Raw genomic sequence first — 2,847 nt, forward strand, 5'->3', positions numbered from 1 at the left:
TGTCTCAAGAGATGTCACATGTGTCACATGTCACATGTAAATATTACCGATGGTATACATGGTTATGAAGAATCTAGGGTTCAAAATAAGATGAAACATCAGGGGATGGACTCACCTTGGATGTCTTAAAGGGTTAGTTCACCCAAAAATGAAAATTCTGTCATTAATTACTCACCCTCATGTCGTTTCAAACCCGTAATACCTTTTTTCATCTTCAGAACACAAATTAAGATATTTTTGATGGAATCTGAGAGCTGTCTGACCCCGCATAGACAGCAATACACCTGAAATGTTCCCAAGTCCAGAAACGTAGCAAGGAGATCTGTAAAATAATCCATGTGACATCAGTGGTTCATGAATATCAGCTGGACGTAAACAGCGTATGCTGTTCTGTGTCAGCTGCAACACGCGGATACACTGTTTCCGTTCAGATCAAATCACAACAACGTAGGAAATGCACGTGACACAGCTGACACAGAACAGCATACGCTGTTTACGTCCAGCTGATATTCTCCAAAATGGCTCTACAGGGTGATGCGGAGGAGACGAATTGTTGAATAAAGTCGTTTTTTTTTTTTTCTTTTGCGCACAAAAAGTATTCTCGTAGCTTCGTATAATTGCGGATGAACCCCTGATGTCACATGGATTATTTTACAGATCTCCTTGCTACGTTTCTGGACTTGTGAACATTTCAGTTGCATTGCTGTCTATGCAGGGTCAGACAGCTCTCAGATTCCATAAAAAATATCTTAATTTGTGTTCCGAAGATGAACGAATCTCTTACGGGTTTGAAACGACATGAGCGTGAATAATTAATGACAGAATTTTTATTTTTTGGGTGAACTAACCCTTTAAAGAAATATTCCAGGGTTAATACAAATTCAGCTCATTTGACAGCATTTGTGGCATAATGTTGCCATCGTGACCTTGAGTTTTGCTTTTTTTTATAATAATATAATAATAATAATTGAAATGACTTTTTGTAGTAATGAACATTATACCACAAATGCTGCTAATTGAGTTTAACTTGTATTGAAACCAGAATGTTCCCTTAAATCTCGACTCATGGATCAGAATGCCGAGGATGGAGAAGATTGGCAGAGCGGGTAAACAGATGGATATCACAGTTCTCCACCTGCCAATTCCCCTCATTGTGTGGTTAAAATTTGCTGGATTGGTCTTTTGCTTGACGGTTTATTGGAAACAATGAGATGAGAGTTTGTTGTGTAATAAAAAACTTTGCTTTGGCTTTACTGATAAGCTGTAGGAATGATCTAATGACTAAAAAACTTCTAAGAGTAACAATCTTTGACTTTAACTTGTTTGATTGAGTTTGTTCAAATTTACTATACGCATTTATATTAAATTCAAATGAGTGACATCACAGCCATGATTCCTCATGGTTCTCGAATAGCCAGTTGATTTTGGTGCACCAGTAAATCTAATAGAACTCACGTATCCAGCACCCACTGAGAGTGTATCTTGGCATGCGTTTCTGGCCCAGAGATGATTTTCTAATCAACTATAAAGATCAACACACACACACACACACACACACACACACACACACACAGATTTGCCAGCAGCTGATTCATGCACTGATTGCGTTGAAATCCATTAAAGTAAGACTGTCCTGAAAAGTCCAAATGAAAACACAGCAGCAAAGAAAATCTCTGGTAACACTTTAGATTAGGGAACGCATATTCACTATCAATATTTTCCCTCAATAAACTCCTAATTTTCTGCTTAGTGATAGTAAGTAAGGTAGTTGTAGTAGTTATGTTTGGTTAAGGGATCTAGAATATGGTCATGCAGAATAAGGCATTTTTATGTGCTTTATTATTACTCATAAACAGCCAATATGCTAGTAACATGCATTTTAAATAAGCAACTGTGAATAGTGTTCCCTAATCCAAAGTGGAACCAAATGTCTGAATATTTTTTTCAGATGTATTTTTTAATATTTTATAATCATCAAAAAATGCCAAAATAATACTAATATACAGTCGATTTTAAAATATATGTACACAAAATATTTATATTTTTTCTACATTTTTGACAATTTTTATATTTATTTAGTTCAAAATATATTTTAAAAAGTTAATTTTGCATTACCCACAATGCTTTTTAAATCTTCTCTTCTTGCAGTATATTTTGTGACATTTTCACAAGGTTTAAACAAAATTTTTTTTTTCAGTTTAAAAAATACATTTCCTTAGGCATTTGCTGTTTATAACATACTATATATTTAACACATATTTACTTATTACATATGTTTAACATATATGTACATATAAATGCATTCTGGCCAGAATTTTATTTACTTTTGTCATATGGGTATGACACAAGTTTTACGCTATTCTCGATCGTTGCACGAATCCGTGATGACGTACACACCTGGATTGTCTCCCAATTAAATTAGTTGGGCAATTACATTGACACTTATTGCACTTCAAGTTACAATGCTCATCATGATGATTATAGTTAGTAAGAGAGATGGCAAACATCTGAACTAGCCTGCCAGCTACCTGCAACCTGCACAAACCACACATACATGGGCTTGTGCCAACAATAACGCACTACAGTGCCAAAAGAAAAATAACACTTATTACCTGCCCAGTACAGTTGGGACCACCCCAGTCAAAAGGTTTCTGTCAACTCAATTACCCAGATGAGGATACTTTTAGAAGCTTTCCAGGGGTAAAATTAGCCTTTTAAGTAGTCCTTTTCCCCCTGTTTCTGTTAATCATCTGCTTTTTACGTAGTAATTTCTGTTATCACAATCTAACTTTTTCCCCAAAAGCGATCTTAGCATGATATATATATATATATATATATATATATATA

Source organism: Sinocyclocheilus anshuiensis, unplaced genomic scaffold (genome assembly GCF_001515605.1).
Source record: "Sinocyclocheilus anshuiensis isolate Anshui unplaced genomic scaffold, SAMN03320099.WGS_v1.1 scaffold200, whole genome shotgun sequence".
NCBI classification, from domain to species: domain Eukaryota; kingdom Metazoa; phylum Chordata; class Actinopteri; order Cypriniformes; family Cyprinidae; genus Sinocyclocheilus; species Sinocyclocheilus anshuiensis.